The sequence below is a fragment of the Pinus tabuliformis genome, chromosome 7 (genome assembly GCF_031772625.1).
Source record: "Pinus tabuliformis cultivar Carrire ecotype Pingquan chromosome 7, CPIR1, whole genome shotgun sequence".
NCBI lineage: Eukaryota > Viridiplantae > Streptophyta > Pinopsida > Pinales > Pinaceae > Pinus > Pinus tabuliformis.
This window is the reverse complement of record NC_142293.1, coordinates 23,389,597-23,409,046: the sequence shown is the minus strand read 5'-3', so window position 1 is coordinate 23,409,046 and position 19,450 is coordinate 23,389,597. Positions and strand designations below refer to the sequence as shown.

General features: G+C 36.4%; 1 pseudogene; it reads right to left on the bottom strand.

Annotated features, from left to right (window-relative positions):
* Positions 1-16,976: 16,976 nt before the first annotated feature.
* LOC149244933 (histidine kinase CRE1 pseudogene) lies at positions 16,977-18,683 on the bottom strand (annotated as a pseudogene).
* Between the last annotated feature and the right edge of the window lie 767 nt (positions 18,684-19,450).

Genomic DNA, 19,450 nt, shown 5'->3' with positions numbered 1-19,450 from the left:
ACATGATTATGAGCTGAAATATTCATATCTAGAAAAACAAGATTTTGTCTTGGTAAAAGCAATTGCCCACTTTAGAACCTGCATTATCTCAGCACATGTTATTGCTTATGTAGAAAATTCTCTTGTCAAAACAACACATAATCAACAAATTAAAGAAGGGAGATGGGAAAATTGGTTGGAAAAATTACAAGAATATGATATTGAAATAAAATGCCTAAAAGTAGTAAAACTACAAGCATTATGTAAGTTAATTATGGGTATTGAAGTTGTAAATATTATTCCTACAAATATTAAAGAAGATCTTGTGATTGCTAGATTTGAGTTTTATAAGGATGTTGTATTTTATTTAAAATTTGGTCATTTTCTAGTCAAAATGACTTCAAAAGAAAGAAGAGAACTAAAAATGAAAAGCAATAATTATGTCTTAATATTTGGAGTTATATTTAGAAGAAATTTTGATGATGTGTTGTTAAGGTGCTTGAATCCCCAAATATCTCACAAATTATTCATGAATTACACTAGGAATTTGTGGAAATTACTTTTCTCCTGTAATAATTACTCATTAGATTGTTAGAGATTCTTATGTAATGGTCATAATATGTGTTCCCTACCATAAATACTCAAGAAAAATGAAGTGAAGAGCTATGCAATTGAAACCCATTTCATCAAAAAACCCATTCTCACAATGGGGATTGGATGTCATTGGTTTGATAAATCTAAAATCTGATAAAGGCCATTCATATATTTTGATTGTTACACATTATTTCACAAAACAAGCAAAAGCAATAATATTAAAGACTACTAATTTAGAACAATTAATACAATTCTTGAAAGAAAATATATTATCTCGATTTCCAAAGAAATTCATAACAAATAATGGTTCCATTTTTATTTGATCAAAATTTACAAAGTTATGCGGATACTATGGTATATGAAGGGACAATCATGAAATTATTACCCATAAGGGAACATCCTAGTTGTATCTGTTGGCTTAGGTTGGGTTGACCTAGGTTCGATTCTTTACTGTGCACCAACAAAACCCTCAATCACTGGTCCTTTCGGCGATGACCCGCAAGCAAGTCGCAGTCTCACCTGAAGTGAATATGGGAGGTTGCAGAGCCAGGTTTCTGTAGTCGTGAGGGATACTGAGATGTGGAAATTTTGTATTTTTTTATGCTTTAACACTTATAAACTACTTCACACCTATATATTACTTCGCATAATTGCATTCATTAATTAAACATCCATAAAATTCATACTACCAAAATAAAGTGTAGATAATAAGCAAAACACATGAAGACACGAATTTTACCATGGTTCATCCCAATGTGGGACTACGTCCATAAGAATTGTTGCTTATAATAGAGAAATTGGTACAACAAATAGTTCTTCACCTGTGCACATAGCTGCAGGTTATCTGCGCACTAAGCTACAGATGGTATGCATATTAAGCTACATACGGTCTGCTCACTAAGTTGCAAACCTAGGCCTCCACGCACTCAGTTGTAGAGCCTCGTCCCTTCCTCTGAAGTATAAATCACAAAAATATAACCATAACCATATATCTGGATCCAATCATGCCTTCCTTCTTTATTATTAATCCCTATATATATTATTATATTGAGGGATTACATCACTACATTACCATGGATCCAATACCATGGTTTCCAAAATACAAGGGACTATGGTCCAAAACCATTCAACTTTTACAATATTATATGATTTTCAAAAAGTGAGGGGCTTCTCCGTGAAGCCCCTATATTATGCGATGAGTTTGTTGTGAGGTCCTCGTTGTGCTCTGCTTCTCTGCTACACGGTCCACTTCGCACTCCGCGACATTCTTTCTACTGCGCGCTCTATCCAGAAAATTTGGATTCTTGCTCAAAATCTGGCCAAGTTGGGTTGCACCCAACAGGCCCCCAACACTCATGTGTGACTCGTCCTGAGTCACTCAGCTTCTTTGCCTTTGATCTTGTCTGCAATGTTGTTGTATGCCTTGTTGAATTGTTGCAGAATCTCTACCAGATGCTTTTCCTCATTACACACTTCTTCTAATAGTGCTTATGTGACATGTTCTGCAGACTTCTTTGCCAATTTTGTCTCCCTTTCTTGAATTTGTTTGAGCTTCTCATCCACTTCCTGTGATCGCTGGAGGGCCTCGTCCTGCCAAGGTTGAGTCCTTTCTACCAAACACTGCTCCTCCTTCTTCAACTCTTCAATTTTCTTCTATAGTTCCTTTGACTCATGAATTTTTGTGAGCCTCTGCAAGATTGGAAAAGTCTTCGTCGCTGCCTGACTCTCCTCCAATTGATGCTTCTTTTGTTGTGTTTCCTCCCACAATTTCTAAACATTTGGATCTTCGTGTAGCGAAGTCCAAATTTGCATGCTCTCGTCTAGCAATTTTCCATAGTCTACCAATGCTCCAGAGATCCTAGTCATCCCACTCTTTAAGTTAATCTCCCTCTGTTCGCACACTTTTGGTGGCGTGGTTGGATTCAACTTCATTTTCATCTTGTTGATTTGCATCTCATACTTAAATAGCACTGCGTCCATTTTATCCTTCCGCTCCTTGACTGCAAGGTCGATCTTTGTGACCTTATCTTTTGTTGATTCATCCTCACGGACATCCATGTCTGACACTTCCCTACAAGTGGTTTCGACCACCTCTTTCAGTCTCTATTGTTGTAGATTTGCATGTTCCTTGTCCTTGATGGCCTGGTCGAGTTGTTTCTTTAGTGCGGCGCGACCTTGTTCTATCTGAATGTTCAAGTGCGAGGTGCGTTGTTCATGATCCTTGAGCTCATTTTTTATACTTTGGTGCAATTCATGTAGGACCAGAGTGGGAAGTGCTGCCATGTTCATATTGACATGGTCCCAACCTTTTTCCTTTGACCAAACCATACTTATTCTTCATATTTTCTGCCAAAGTGCGGTCATGATCCTTTCCCACAAACTCCTTAGTGAGGTTCTGCCCTTAGTAAGGTAATCGTGTGATCCTCCAGATCAACATTTGGTCTATGGGGATCTTATTCCCCATCCGTAGGTGTCCATCATGTATAAGTACCAATAATTGTTGCACACACGATGTATTTGCTGAACTTCTGTTGAAGTGTGACACATTCAACATGTTGAACAGTTCTGACTATGCCAACCCATTTTCCCACCGTTGTGGTTCCAATCTCATCACTCCACTATCTGGGTAGTGAACCAGCTTCAAGTACTTGAATGGTGCGAACTGAGGGTACTTCTTCCGCTCATGAAAATCATAGTCTGTAAATTTGAGCTGCGGGATTTTCCCTAAAATCTCTCATGAAAACATCAAAACTTCCGACAATAGTGGTGTGAATGTCTCATACTTCACGTATTTGGAATCCTTTACTTGTTTGGCATTTGGATTCCTCAGTGGGATGTATGAGGGAAGAGGTGAGATGAATACTGTGACACCTTCCTTCGCCTATATTTCCTCCACTTCTTCTTCATCAATATTGACTTGCTCAGGTTTCTTTTGAGGTTTCATAGGTTTGGGAGGCTCCTTGTCCTGCTTTTTCTTGGTTCTTTCTTCCTTGGTTTGCTTCGTCCTTGGTGATTGCCGATGTTTCTGTGGTGACAGTGTTGTTACTATAGGTGATGCTAATGCGGGTGTTCCAACTCTTGGCACAGACATACCAGTGGCTTCCATGACTCCAAACAATCCCTGCTCACAAAAATTCCGCACAATCTCCTCCCAAGGCTGCTAAAATGACATACAGAGTGAAGTCTCCTGCAAATTATTCACACTATTAATCACTCAAGCTCTTGATTCAGAAAGTGCTTAATCTGATCAGGAGTCAGCTATTTATAACAATTATGGCCTTTGAACCTCATCATTAGATTTGATTTCGTCCTGAATACATTTAGATTTCGTCATTAAATGCATATCGATCCTTAAATTCTACCAGTTTGTCGTCTTAAATGCAACTTTGCGCATGTCTTTTCCCTTTTAACGGTCATATTTCTACTTTACTACAGAACTTTGACATGTCCCCTATTGTAGCACACCTTTATCTTGCGTCACAGATTCCTTCGAACTTTGACATATTCTCGATTGTAGCGAAGTACTTTCTTCATCGAAGCTCTTTCTACAACGTGTTTATAGTCCAGTGCCCACTTTCAACTACACGTGACACTAATGCTTTCATTCTTTATTCTTTAGGGTGAAGTTGTAGGGGCAAGGTTGTCCTTGTACAAATTCAACTTACTGCCATTTAATTTTCCCGGAATTAATTCTCCATTTAACTTCGCTAACCACACTGCGCCTCCATCAGTAATATAATAACATATGGGCCTAACTAGTGTGGTGAATTTCCCCGGAAATTTCAGAAACTTATTGTCATGGAGGAGAACAAGCTCTCCTACTTGAAACTTCTTTTTCTTAATGTGCCTATCATGCCAAGCCTTTTCTCTCTCTTTTTGTACTTCTTAATGAAATCCTACTATAAACATGTCTTCTTCGAGAGAAATTAATTGTGACATCATTTCTTCCATTATGTCAGGGTCTGCCATATTTGTAAAAGCTGAAATTCTTATGCTAGGGACAATGTATTCCATGGGAATCACAACTTCTTGCCCATAAACCAACCTAAAGGGTGTTTGACCTGTCAACTTTTTGCATGTACTCCTATAATCCCATAATACTATTGGAATCCTGAGATTCTGGTCATCCATGTTTACATTACATACCTTCGTCAATGCATACTCCAAAATTTTATTGAATGCTTCCATTGTTCCATTTGCCTGAGGATGATAAGGAGTGATCTTTTGGTGGTAAACTTGGAATTCCTCAGTTAATGCTTCAATGGTCTTATTCAAGAAACGTGACCCTTGTTCACTTATCAATATCTTTGGACACCCAAATATGGATCTTATGTATTCAAATATGAACTTCACAACAATTTCTGTGCTGCAATCCTTCACTCGCTATGCTTTGGCCCACCTTGTCAAATAATTAGTCGTAGTGATTATATACCTCGCACCAGTCCTTTTTCCTGGTGGATTGATAGGTCCAACAAAATCAATAACCCATTTATCAAAAGCCTGCAATGTTACTTGTGGCACTAGTGTCATTTCATATCTTCTTGAAGGTTTTCATGTTCTTTGGCAGACATCACAAGCTTGACAATACTCCTTTTCATATTTGTGTAGTGTAGTCCACCATAATCCTGCTCTTAAAGTTTTCTACATAGTAGCTTTCCCTGGATTGTGTCCACCAGTTGCGCCACTATGAGCTTCTGTTAAAATTATCTGTCTTTCGTGCTCAGGAACATACCTGCACAATATTTCATCTAGTCCCATCTTATACAAATGTCCTACTATTAGTGAAAAATATGTTGCCTTAACCACCAATTATTTCTTCTGCTACATAGTGTATTCTGAAGGGGCCATCCCTGTGGTTAAGAAGTGAATAATATCAGTGAAGTGATCATCTATTATCCTGATCGCAAATAGCTACGCATCAGGAAGATTATCCTCTATATTCGTTGGTTCTTCTCCTGTTTCCAACCTTGACAAATGATCAAGTCCAACATTTAGTCTTCCTGGCTTAACAACAACTTCAAAGTCATACTCTTGAAATAATAATAGCTATCTGCAATTTTTTCCTCCTAAAACAAACTTATTGACCAAATACTTTAGTGCAGAGTGATTTGTGAACATCTTGAAATATGATCCCAACAAATAATGTCTAAACTTCTGTAGTTGTATAGTTCTTTTCTATTTTAGACAGTTTCCTACTGGCAAAAGATATAAGGTGATTGATTTCTCTTGCACCAGGTTGTGCCAATACCACTCCTAAAGCTATGCATGAAGCATCCACATGAACATGAAATTCCTTATTCTCGTGTAGGAGTACCAATATAGGAGCAGTTACCATCTTCTCTTTTAATGTGACGAGGCTCTTTTTACATTATTCATTCCATAAGAATATTACATCTTTCTTCAACAATTTTTCCATAGGTGCAATGATCTGTGCATATCCTTTAATAAATTTTCTGTAATATCATCTATGTCCCAATGTGGTGTGAAGTTGTCTCACTGCCTTTGGTGGAGGAAAATTCGCAATAATAACAATCTTTGCAGGATCCACCATCAATCCTTGCTTTCAAACAATATGTCCCAACAATATACCAAAAGCTACGCAAATATGTACTTTTTGATATTCAGAGAAATTTGATATTATTTGCATGTGTCAAGCTAGATTTACATTTTGTGGTTCAATGGTGGATAATAAAGCTAGATAACTAGGAGACCTACAAGGGTTCTTCTTGTTTGTACCCTAGATTCCTTTTCTCCTAGAATTTGAGTTTCTAGATGATTCTTTTGAACACACATGGATGGAGCCTTTTATTTGTATGATGTGTCTTCTTCTGCTACTTCATTAGTTTCTTCTTCTATATCATTGCGATTTGATGTGGGAAAACATTCATCAACATCATCCTCTTTTGCTGATGTTACCTTTTTAGGATTGTGCATGCTTCATCAATCACAACATCAATGCATTCAAAAATTTTCCTAAGTCTCTTATTGTAACATTTGTATCCTTTGCTTCTAGATGAGTAACAAATAAGTATTCCTTCATCTACTCTATTTTCAAACTTACCAAGTTTTTCATCATTATTTTTTATGAAACATTTGCTTCCAAAAACTGTAAAATGTTTTACAGTGGGAGGCTTACCATACCAAAGTTCATATGAAGTTTTATCACTATTCACACAAACACGAGCCTTGTTGAGAATATTTACTATGGTATGTGCAGTTTCACCCAAGAAGGTGTCAGGAGTTCCAGAGTCATCAAGCATAGCATGATCCACTTGTTGAACATTTCTATTCATTATTTCTACCACACCATTTTGTTGAAGAGTTCCAGCTACAGAAACTTGTCTTTTTATGCCATGTTGTTCACAGAAATCAAAGAATTCATCTGATATGTATTCTCCTTGGTCAGATCTGAGACATTTGATTTTTAGATCTAATTCATTTTCAACTAATTCTTTGAAGACTTTAAATTTATCAAATGCTTCATCTTTGTGTTTCAATAAACCGATCCAACACATTCTAGAAAAGTCATCAATGAATAAGATATAGTATTTTTCTCCACGAGGTAACTTTTTCCTTAGCGGTCCACACAAATCAGTATGTATAAGTTCAAGAGGCTTACTTGTTGATCCTTCTTTGGCATTGAATTGAAATCTGGTTTTCTTACCAAATTGACATGGCTTACATATGGTACTTTCTGGTAGGGTGATGTTGGGTAGATCACAAATAGCTTTGAGCCTACTTGATTTGCTTATTTGAAAGAAGATTAGATGTCCCAACCTTCTGTGCCATAACCAATTTTCCTCTACCTTTCCTAGGTAACATTGTTCTTGTCCACCTTTTAATATATATAGATTGCTCAGGCTTTTTGTTCCTTTTATTATGGTATTTCCTGTGTCAAGTTCACGAACCACACATTCTTTTGATCGGAATACCACATCATTGTCTTGGTTACACATTTGGCTAACACTCAACAAGTTATGCTTTAATCCATCAAAATACATAAAATTACCATCTTTAACCTTTTATTCTATAAAAATAGAACCTTTACCCTTAATGACAGTAGGTGAGTCATTTCCAAAAGTGAGATTCTTTTCTTTCTCTAAAGCATTGTATGAAATGAGTTTATCTTTATCACCTGTCACGTGTTTTGAGCATCCGCTATCAATGTACCATTGATTTTATTGTCCTTCTGAAAACAATGATATGCCACAACTTTTAGACTATAAGTCCTTCCTTCTCCATACCTTAGAATTTGTTGATATTTTCTCTTTTTGAGATGTTGGCCGTAATTTGCTCCTACATTCAGATTTTTCATGTCCAAAGTTATTGCAAAATGAGCATTCAATTTAATCTTTAAGAGGTAAGAAGTTATTATAAGTGTTATTCTTGACTCCTGTCTCATTCCTTTGTTTTCTTGCTTCTCTAGTCATGATGGTTTTGTATGAAACACATTGAGCAACCTTATGACCAAAATTATGACATGAGAAACATTGTCCATTAAAGAAGAAATTTATGTGATCATAGAATCTTCTGGTGTTGTTTACCTTTTGATTGGTGCTTCTGTTGTTGTTCATCCTTGGATTAGAGTGAACATGATTTACCTATGGAATGCCTTTATTCTTTTGTTGAGGACTGAAGCTTTTCTGACTGGTTTTTGTTGCATTTAGATAGCTTTCGGTGGTGGCTGAAGACTTTTCTATTTGAGATGTTTCTCTAGTGTATCCAAGACCTGTCTTCATAAGAGGAGAGCATTGTACCTTGATAATTTCATCTAAGTTTTTTAGCAAATCTAAGATTCAAAGTTTTTATTTTCTCAAGTTCCCTTCTTAGACTTACTACTTCACATTCTAACTTCTCATTATGCTTTTCCTTTTCTATGAGTTGATGCTTCAATGTATCTATGGATAATTTGTTTTCTTCCAAGAAAATTTTGAGTTGAGTAATTTCTTCAAAGAAATATTTTTCCTCTAAAGCATCCACAAATTTATCATTAGACTCATTAGTATTTTTCTCAAAATCCATGAGTAATTTAAGATCTTGATCAAATTCTCCTTCTTCACTATTTGACAAGCCATCACTATCTTCATGAGTATAATAACTTCTTATATTGTCAAACTGTCTCCTATTACCTTTTGTAGTATCCTTCCCTTTGTCATGGTTGTCTTTATGAGGACATTTAGCAGCATAATGACCAACTCTACCACAAGCAAAACATTTGAAGGGAAGCTTACCTCTGAACCTTCTAGTGCCCAGTTGAAGTTTCTTTACAAAGTTAACCTCATCTTCTTCTGATATATATCTGTATTCCTTGCGTTCTTCCTTTTGTTTTCCTTTTGCAGATGCTTTAAATGTGGTTTCTCTGACTTCTGAGGGACCTCCTTTCCTCATTTCAAAAGAAGTCAGGATCTTGTGAAGTTGAACAACAGTAAGAGTCTGCAAATCCTTCTTCTCTTCAATGGTAGACACTTTTGACTCGAATTTAGGAGTTAGAGATCTTAAGATTTTCTCTACTAAAGTGGTGTCATTTATTTCTTCACCTAGATTTTTCATGCGATTTACAATCTCATCTATACGTAGAAAGAAACTAGCAATACTTTCATCATTATGCATTCTGAAAGTTTCATATTGAATTCTGAGAGTTTGGATTTTAGCACTTTTTACCTTGGTATCGCCTTCATAGCTTTGAATGATTTTGTCCCATATTTATTTTGTTGTGTTTAACTGCATAACTTTGACAAATTCTAATTTTGTCAGACTTCCCAATAATGCATTGACATCTTTGGCATTGGTTTCATACGTCTTCTTTTTTGCTACATCTGTGGGAACTGCGGTTGGATATTGGTAACCTCCTTCCATAATTGCCCAAACATCTACTCCAAGGGACTAAAGATAGGATCTGGTTCTTGTCTTCCAATATATTAAATTATTTCCGTTGAAGAGTGGTGGTCTGATAGATGTCATTCCATCTTGATTGCTCATCTTGGGAGATCTTCCTTCAAGCAATCAAGCTTCTTTTGAAGGACCTACTCTGATACCAATTGTTGGGAAAAATACTGAGAGGGGGGCTGAATCAGTATTTTGAAAACTCATAATAATAATTTTCTTTTATGAAATATGAACGTGAATTTACTGAACCCAACTCGCGTATGTATGCGAATGTTGTAAAAGAAACTAGCGCATGATTAGTAAACTTGTAAAACAACTAATTCTTTATTTGTTAAACTTAAACCAGAATGTAAGAGATTTATCAGGAGTTTGATAAGTAGTAAGCAGGTGTATTAAGAAAAGAATAAAGTATCACACATAAGAAACACACATGAAGACTAGGATTTAAGGTGGAAACCCAATGTGAGAGAAAACCACTATTGTTGTCATTTCAGTCTTCAAACTTATTAATATCAAAAACTTATTACATTCTTGTACTGGTGCAGACTCATGCCAGTACGTAGGCACCCACCTGTTGAAGACTACACACTTCACTCGTTCTCCAGCTCCTACTAGAAGGGAGCTCCAACCCCCTGATTTGATTACCAGCTACTACTAGCAGGAAGCTTCAACTTCCTCACTGAAGGCTCCAACCCTCAACAACATCCGTGGACCACGTTTCATAAATTTTCACACTGGATCCACCTACTTTAATACATCACAACTTGTAGATCAACTGAAGAAAACACCAACTTAATTCAAATAGAACAATGAGATCACTGTAACCAAAACACAGAACTGAACTCAAAATACTACATCAACACACAAAATCAACTGCAACCCTGATCATTCATATGCCAACATGTATATGCTACTTCACTTAAGGCAACCCGTGTGTATACACGCTTTTCTATAGAGAAACCTGCGTATAGATCTCAATATACTAAAACTTGTAATTCTGAATCAGACACAGAGTTGACCAGAGTTATTCTGAAATATTATGTTAGCTTACATAACCCTCATTTAGTTAGCATCAACAATAATCTTTTCAACCAATCAACATGTAACCAAATTCAACTTCATCATTCAATTAGTTCTACTTCAGACATTATCACTCAACCCAGATCAACATGAGGACATCATTGACAGACAACAAAGATACAACAACACTGATCAGGTTGATCAGTCATTTATGAACATAAATCCTTCCTTTATGTACGCGACTTTGAAGAAACGAACCCGCGTGTATACGTGACTTAACCGAGACCAACCTGCGTACAAATCTGCAAATTTTGACCTAAAATTGCGCAACTCTTCAGAACTTCAGAAAGACCCAGATCATAATATTCAGAGATAAAACATGCGTCAATACTTAGATCTAGTCAATCCATGAGCAGATCATACAATGGAAATTCATTTCAGGTCTCTTGATCTTGATCCATCATTGTATTCATCAGTGCATAATTATTTTAGATCTATGTGTCAATTATGGCCTTGACAATGCAAATATACTTCATATTGAAGTATTCATCAAAAACCCTTTCATATGCACACTTAGCACTTTGATCTTCACCTCCTTATATAGTTAGAGCCTTAGCCAATACCATGAGTCAAAACTACACTATTGTAAGTGGTAATCTTGGATGGGATCAAGTAATTGTTACTGTGCTCAATATTGTGGGCTAATACCATGGTAAGGACCCTTGGAATTCTTAAATTAGTGCCACAACATGTACGTAACTTTTCTTCTTTGTACCTGCGTGTATACGTGACTTGGCCTTGACGAACCCGCATATAGATCTTCAAATATTCACCTTTATCCAACTTCTGATTCTAATATGTAAACATTTGTCCCATCATTCTATTATTCTGTTCCATCACTCTATCACCTCTGAACTAACCTGTGGATTCATCTAGTCACCATATACTTGTTTTGTTACAAGTGAGTTGTCATCAAGGACAACACATGCATCATAATGCCAATAGGCAGTGATGAATTCTATTTTGGGGAATCCATGTTACCCCAATTATGTTTCCCTCAAACCCATCATTTCCCTGAATTTTTTACCTGGTGTGAAAGTCACAACGCACCAAGTCAAAGAGCCATATTTGCTCGAAACAACAAGATTATGTTTTCCATAACCCCAAACTCAATTTGACAATCTTTTTAGATAAACCCTCAGAGTTCTATTCATCATTTTTTAGTTGATTCCCAGATGGAAATTTATCAAAAACTTACCTTTAGGTAGCGAGCTCATATTTTTTAGTCCCTCCTACCTGAAAATTCGAAATTTCATCGAACGAATCCACCATATTCTTCTACTATATTTCCAGAAATGTCCAGACATGTTATTTCCATGGTTTGTTGTCTCTAGGGTTACCAAAATGATCAGTGGGTTGATAAAGTGATTTTAAGATTTCCGTCAGTGTTTTCATTTGGAAAAAGGCCCTCAGTCCTTTTTAATTTTAGCTAGATTTTATAAGATGTTATCCATGAACAATTTCTAAAATTAAGTGTTGAAGGGTCTTTTAAGCATCACTCAATCTTGGTATATTTATTCTTGTACCACGAGTCAGAAAGGTTCAAAATTCCATTGAAGAAGATGGATTCACAGGGAAGACAACAGTCTGTTATCCACTAGACTTCTTTGGCCATAAACAATTCAGAGTAATATTCTTTCAATGATTTTGTAAATTATTTTTATATATGTCATTGCGTCTCCTTAGCAGTGATGCAGTTCAAAGGACATCCACAAAGATAAAAAGGATCTTACATCTCAGTGAGCAATCAAAACTAGGAGATTGGTATATTTACCAAAATTTTACAGAAATTAGAGTCTGTGGTTGTGAATTTCCCCCGAATAAACTGCCAATTTTCGTGCCTATGAGAATTTTTGCTCTATAATTCATTAGGAAAATGATCAAAATGGATGAAATTCATTTTGTGTCTAGAAAGAAAAAGGTCCAATTTAAGTTGAAAGTGCAAGTTGGTCCATTTATAGTTAATACCAAAGTAGCAATAATGGAAGTTAACAATTTATTGAGACAGATGAAATTCAAGCTAAGTTTTAGCAGACCTTATGACCCTATGGGAGTAATTTCAGCCATAAGAGTTGAACAAAAGTCGGCTCCATATACCCACATATTGAAACCAGAAATAGATCGATATGCAAATCATGAGGTATGGGGGGAAAACATCTTGCAAGAGGTTGAGTAACAAATTTCCAGTCAGACAGCGCTAGAGACCCTAAGATTAAAGGAAAAAGAATTAAAAATGCCAAGTGAAAGTATGTCTCCTATATGTTCAGGTTTTAGACCAATATAATTTAAAGTTTTCAAAAGGAGAAAAATAATGAATGTAGAAGAAGAATCATCAGAGGTAAGAAATCCAGAGGAATCTACTACAATTGTGTTATCAAGCGAGCCTGTGTATTCTCTACAGCAAGCTGAAGAAACAATTCTAGATTCCCTTACTTCTCCTTCTTAAAAATAATAAAGTTTTTTTGCAAGATTTAGAGAAATGGAGAAGAAGAATGAAGCATTGAAGACTTCGACCCATTCTAAGTTTTGGAAATAGTCTTCTACCAATCAGACTAGATTTTTGTTTGCACTGGACCCTAATAGAGGACAATTTCAATTGGCATTTCTTGAGCCAAAGGTTCCAGTTCCTATAAGTGCATAACACTACAAGACTTCTGTATTTTTATTTTGATACAAAGTAGATCCATCCAATCTTCATAAACAAGAAAGTGAGATGATTTATTCCTCAATGATAAGTTCTTCCATGGCATCATCAAAATTGCAAGCTTCTTTAAACAATATCCATTCTAAGCTTAAGCTAGAAAAAACGTCTTCCTTAGCTAAAGATACAAGAATAAAAGATTAGAAGATCTGGTAATAAAATTAGGATTAGATTCTAATGATGTTAAGGTTGCTAAAAAAATCATCAAAAACAGGAATGCAGATAGTCAAGCATTAAGAAAGCATGTAAAATTACCAACAACAGAACATCCTCAAACTCAGGAAGTGGGGCAACTAGAGAAAGAAAAGTAAAATATGTTGCAGATGATTGTTGAATAGAATATTTAGATTCAGAAAATGGAAGTGGATATGGAAAATCTCTTAAAATAGAAGGAACAACAAATCAGTGCAGGAACTTATATAGTGCAAATAGAATCAACCAGTGAAGAAGCCACTGAAAAGTTATCAAAGGCTATGAGAGATTTGGTCCTTAAGAAAGGTTTAAATAGAGATAAAAGGCATCACTACATAGAATGGAAGAAAATAAACTTAAGTCTGATAATGCATATATCTCAGAGGTGCGAAATAATTTCAAACTAACTAAACAACTTGAAAAGTACATAGATGAATCAAGTAGTGCACAAACATTATATGAAGCAAAAGAGAAAATCTGGATTGACGTCAATTCAACCATTTCAGAGCTATGGAAATCTATTGAAATAATTTTTGAACATGAACAATTGTACTAAAGTGTTGAAAATGTAGCAAGAAAATATAGTTTTGACTTTGCCTTGGTCAAACTAGATTGAAATTCGAATTTCTATTTCATGAGAATACTTGGAGGTAGTTAACTGAGGTAACATGGCACTTATCACTCAGTTAACTTAGTAAATTCGAGTTGGGGAAGCTTGAGTTCAGTTCTACATGATTGATTGCTAATTTGTAGCTATCTATTTTAGTTAATTTGAGTTATTGTCAGTTTAACTACTTCTAATTGTCAAAAGAACTAGTGGAGATCAAGTTGTGGAAGTGGAACTTCAACCATACTCAGTGATCAACTAGTTGACTAATTAATCAGCCTAAAATAATTATTTCATGTAGAGAATTCAATTTACCCAGTTGATATGGAGATTCCAAAGCAGTCTACTATCAGTTGTAGCATATTCCAATGTGTACATGTGGTGCATGTAGTCAGAGAATGATCTAAGGCAATTGTGCAATCCAGAAGTGTGAAATTCCTAAAAAATATGGGCAATTTCCCAAGGGAACAACGCAAGGAAATAGGACCTTGGGAAGGCTTGAAATTGGCTAAGCGTTGGCCAAGTTCAGTCAGTCAGGAAAAGGGATAGACTATACACTTGCATGGTGTGCTCAAGCTTGAGCAAGCATATGCATTTCATCTCTATTCTATGATTAATGCAATATAGATAGTAAGAGGTTTTGAGTAGTTGCTTTCCCCTAGATAAATATTTGTGCATGTGTGATGTTTTCTTTTACATGTCTATGATTCTTGTTTTAGATGGTGAATTAACTTCCGCAGATCAGTAGAGTAGCTTCAAATCTTGTGATTTACCAAATTTCACGAGCAATATTGAATATACACATTAATTTCTACATGGTATCAGAGTTGGAATCACTATAGAGCAGAGATTTCAAAGTTGTCATTGTAGGATATTCAAATTTGCAGATCAGGGTTGCAGGTTTTCTTCAGGACTAAGAAGATGCCTTTCAATGGAAAAAGGCTCAAGTATGCCCTTGAGGGAAGCTTGAATTATGTTGCATGGAAGGACTGCATCGAGGTAGTATTGGAGGATAATGGGTTGAAGGAATTCATTGATAATGATATTATGAAACCAACAACATCTGATGTTAAGGATCTGACAGAATGGAAGAACTGTGTAGCCAAAGCGAGGAGGATCATATTCAAGGGAGTACGAGAACATATTGTCTCAAATATCCATGGGAAAGGGACTTCGTATGCAATGTGGAAAGCACTAACAAATTTGTTCTAGAATAGTAGTGACCACACGAAATTGGCACTCAAGGAAAAACTTTGAACTATCAAGATGCAAAGGAATGAGATCATTCCACAGTACCCGAGCAGGTTCACACAATGTCGTGATGAACTTGGTCAAGTTGGTGTTATTGTAGAAGAGGATAATTTGGTGACCCTAGCTCTTCTAGGCCTTCCCAAGAGCTAGCAAAACTACCAAGATTCGGTGAATGGGAGGGAGAAACTACCGAATTGGGAATGCCTATAGTCTGATTTGTTACAGGAGAAAATAAAGCATAATACCAGATACGAAAATTCATCCAAGGGCAAGGATGAGGAGAATTGTGCCTTTGTTGGTGTTGTAACTCTCGGAAACAGATCTGGGCTGTGGGGGAACCAGCACCCGAGACATCTTAAAATTGAATAGAAATAGTTAATATCATTGGCTAGAGGGACAGGTTATGAAGGCTTTCAACCAAAAATTCTAATTCTAAAACCCTAGATTTCCAAAACATAATGGCCATAGAAACTCTGAGGGTTACATGATTTTAAATTAAAGGAATAGTCTGAAGAAAATAAAAATCACAGAGTTCATACCCAGGCAATTAAGAATCTGAATATAACTTATGCAGACAGAGAAATGGAAGGGAAAGAATCATGGGTGACTTCACAGCATGGAGGAGCGCCCCTTAAGGCTTCTTTAAATAAGATTTGTAGGTACCTTTAGCTGAGAAAACAACATTAGTAAATCTGGTAATAAAAAAAGCAAAACACTCTATTACAAAAACAACATTAGTAAATCTGGTAATAAAAAAAGCAAAACACTCTATTACACTCACACTGACCGATGAAAAACATTCATGGAAAAACGAAAACACAAGAAAGAAAACATTTCTGCAACTATTCCCAAAGTTGGAATCAAAACTGTTATGTATTCTTTAATTTCAAAGAGACTTTCTGATTACAATCCCAGTTATCAAAATTGTACTCTGAATCCATGTACCTTTGAACCTCCGAACCCTTTCAAAATCTAATTTTTGGGCTTTTATTTCTGCTTCCTGGACCCAACTACCTAATCAGTTATAAAACTGACTTTTAGAAACGTTATAAAATTGTTTCTCCTGTCTTTTGTTTTGGAGAATTTTAAACATGATACAATTACAATGGTATGGTTTAATTTTATATCCATTATAGAAATATCATATATAATATTTCGATAACCCTCTTATTTCCTATGTTTGTACAATATGATGTTATGGGCTTCTAATTAAACTAAATTTCAACACATGCACCGTTAGGGACGATGGTGGACATGAATACTGTTTGGGTCCAAATTATGTCAATAGTTGTCAGCCAAACACTGTGGGGTTTCTTAAAAACGAAAACCATTTCCGGGATCACCCTTAGCATTTTTTTGGAAGACAGAGGAGGTGTCACCGGAACAAATGTAGAACATTGATTTCCTGATGGGCAGTATGAGAAAACTATTTGCGGAACCACCAATTACATTAAACTTTGTGTAGTTTATCCTCCCGGGAGTCCGTTGATTTAAACCTTAAGGATTTTGGACCTTTAATAGCGCAGGTACTTGTAATATTTATACCCCGTCCACTCATTTCACACAAAATTTGTACAGTAGTCTCTTCTAAAAATGCTCAATGTCTAAATCTAATATCATCCTTTGAAAATTTCTCTGTATGCTCCACATATTAGACTCTGTATCCAGCATATATTGTACTATTTCCTACATATTAGACTCTGTATCCTGTATGACATTGGTCGTCATTGCCAAGATTGGAACATGCCATATATTGTTGGTTGCCAGAGTTTCACCACTGTTGCTTGCACACTCCATGTTAGCAAGTTTTTCTACTCTGATTTGTTGCGTAGCTTCAAACCCATCCATTTCTGGCTTCTGCACATCCATGAAACATGCATTGAAATTGTGTGGTTGTCGAAGCATGGAAATTGCAGATTTCCCACTGTCTGTACAAATAACATTGGCACCATACTTCTTCAGTGCACCAGCAGCCACTCAACAATTGAGAAGTATGGATTTTCCAGACGATACATTACTTAGAGGATAGGAGGTATTCAAAGTTTCTCTTAGATGCTCTCTCCTGTTACAAAATCCAAGAGCTAGATGAAGACAAACAATGAACATGCTAGCACGTAAAGGCTTTAGAATAACTGTCTCTGCAAAACCTACAACTTTAGCTTTGTAAGTTTCTTCAGTTGTCAGCAATGTAGCCAAAAGAATCATCTTTAATAAACCCTGTGACTGTAGAAAGGGTCCTCTTGGAAAGAGACCCACTCGTACTTGAGAAGGAAATAAGATGCCAGTACCGGGACCCCAAGTATCCTTCTCTATTAGCACCACAATCTATGCCATATTTTACACTACAACCTTCTGTTGGAAAACCATCCATTCCATTCAGCGTAGATAAAGCCACTTTAGAACTGGTAATGTTGTCCACCCCTATGCCAAACCTCTGTAAATGGTATTTTGTCACTAGGGAATGTACTGGGTTACCATCCAATACAAGTGCCTTCATGCCCTTGAAATGAATCGATAGTCTTGCACCTTGTAGTAAATCATTGTTACCATCAACACCCGCTTGGTCCACTTTGAACAAAGCAGTTAAAGAACATATACTTCCAATACCTAGACGACCTATAAATCTTATCTCACCGCCCATTAATTCAATCAAGCATCGACTGATACTAATGCCAATTCCTATACCCCCATAAGTTCGAGATGTAGTGTTGTTTGCCTGCATAAATGGGGGAAAACTCGATGTTGTGCAGGTAGAGGAATTCTAATCCCTGTATCCTCCACACTAACTGAAATCTTTACAACATCTGTCAACCTTGCAATCCGCCCTTTTCCATCAGATTCATAAAATAATTCATCACTGCCAATTTCATTTAATATCTTGAAGGATTCCTAATTGTTTCTGGTATCTGCAACTTCTGAACCACTCAGGGTATTGGACAAATTGTAGTTATTTATTGCAGGATCCCCTCCACCTTTTTGTAGGCAGAGAGCCTAGGTGTTAGAATGTCAATTCCATGTGCAATATGAACACAAACAAGAATGTGCCCATTCTCCATAAATTTGACAGAATTGGAGACAAGATTGGTGATAATCTGCTGAAATTGTCCAAGATCGTCGATGACAACCTATGGGACTCTTTTAGATACAAATACTGCCAGCTTCTCTTTATGCCTTTGGCCTGTGTTTTGGCACAAAAGAGAGATAAAACACTATCGATAACAATGCGAATATGAAAGGGACTGTATGAAGTTCAAGACGTCCAGATTCAATTTTTGCCTGGTCCAGAACTTCATTTATTAATGTTATTAAAGCTTTTCCACTTGCTTGTGATGTTTGAGCATAACCCTTTTGTGTAGTATCCAAGTTTGTATCCATGAGCATTTGAAAAAGCATACCCTAACCATTTTTGCAAAAGACCAAACCAAGAATGTAATAACGCCCGTAACAAACTTTGCCAAAATTTTAGGAAACAAAATTATAAAAATTTGTCCTATAATATCATAAGCTCCAACTAGAATCTTGTCCTTTCTTACAAGGCAGCAGAAAATTTAAAGGCTTAGCATCTTCTTTTCAAACATTTCATGGCTTTGTTTAGAATGGCTTTCGTTCTTTCTAGCTGGAAAAAATAATCTCCAACAGCTGGAAAGGGAAAGAAAGGGAAAGGGAAGAAATCCCAATCCAAAACATAATCTAGTCAAGGGGAAAGAAGGAAGACTTGTCCAGAATCAAGTCCTTTCACTGTCATGAATTTAGGCGCTATGCCATGAAGTGTACACACAAGAAGGCAAGCAAGAATACCATAGGAGGAGCAGTGGGTGAAGCTTTGGCTTCACAATTCGAGCTTGATTTTATCTCATTGCATGCATGGCCAGCACAATGATGAAAAGTGTGTGGTATCTCGACAACGACGCCTCGTTCCATATGATGGGGAATATAGATTTTTTCAGTGATTTGGAGGAGAAGGATCTCCAGATGCACATCGAGATGGGAGATGATGGAAGGTACAACAGGACCAGGATTGGTACTGTCACCTTTTAGAGGGAGTCAGGCTCCCCTCTCAGGCTCAAGGATGTAATGTTTGCACCAGGTCTAAAGAAGAATCTTGTCTCTGTTGTAGTTTTGGAAGAATGTAGCTACGATGTGATCTTCAACAAAGGAAA